Source organism: Suricata suricatta, chromosome 6 (assembly GCF_006229205.1).
Source record: "Suricata suricatta isolate VVHF042 chromosome 6, meerkat_22Aug2017_6uvM2_HiC, whole genome shotgun sequence".
Classification (NCBI taxonomy): Eukaryota; Metazoa; Chordata; class Mammalia; order Carnivora; family Herpestidae; genus Suricata; species Suricata suricatta.
The window spans coordinates 2,462,942-2,463,954 of NC_043705.1; positions in this window are offsets into that span (position 1 = coordinate 2,462,942).

The window sequence follows — 1,013 nt, forward strand, 5'->3', positions numbered from 1 at the left end:
GGAAGAAAAAGAGGAAACCTAGAAAAAGAGAAATAAACTGATCCAGGAGCATGAAAGGAGAATTCGAGACCTGAGTGATACAATCAAATGGAACAATATTCTTAGGTTAGAAATTCCTGAAGAAGAAGAAGAAGAAGAAGAAGAAGAAGAAGAAGAAGGAGGAGGAGGAGGAGGAGGAGGAGGAGGAGGAGGAGGAGGCGGCGGAGGAGGAGAAAAAGGTCATGAACAGGTACGTGATCAAATTACAGCCAAGAACTTCCCAAACTGGGGGAGGAAATAAACATTAAAATCCAAGAGGCACAGAGAACTCCCCTCAGACGTAACTTGAATCAACCTTCAGCATGACCTGTCATAGTGAAACTGGCAAAATATAAGGATAAAGAGAGAATTCTGAAAGCAGCTAAGGATAAAGGGGCTTTAACGTACAAAGGGAAACTATCAGAGTGGTTACAGACCTATCTAATGAAACTTGGCAGGCCAGAAAGGAATGGCAGGAAATCTTTAATATGATGAACAGAAAAAAAATATGCAGCCAAGAATCCTTTATCCAGCAAGTCTGCCATTCAACAAAGAAAAAAGATAAAAGTTTTCCCAAATAAAAAAATGAGAGAATTCATTGCCACTAATCTAGCCTGACAAGAAACCCTAAGAAGGACACTATGAGGAAAATGTTGCAAGGAATACAAGGTACCAGAGACATCACTGTAAGCATGAACCCTACAGAGAACACAATGAATCTAAACCTATATTTTTCAATTATAACACTGAATGTAAATTGACTAAATGCTCCAATAAAAAAATAGAGGGTATCATAATGGATGAAAAACAAAATACATCTATTTGCTGTCTACAAAAGACTCCTTTTAGACCTGAAGACATTTTCAGATAGAATGTAAGGGGATGGAGAACTATTTATCATGCAAATGGAAGTCAAAAGAAAGCTTGAGTAACCATAACTAAATCAGACAAACTGGGCATTAAAGTAAAGGCAGTCACAAAATGTGAAGAAGGAC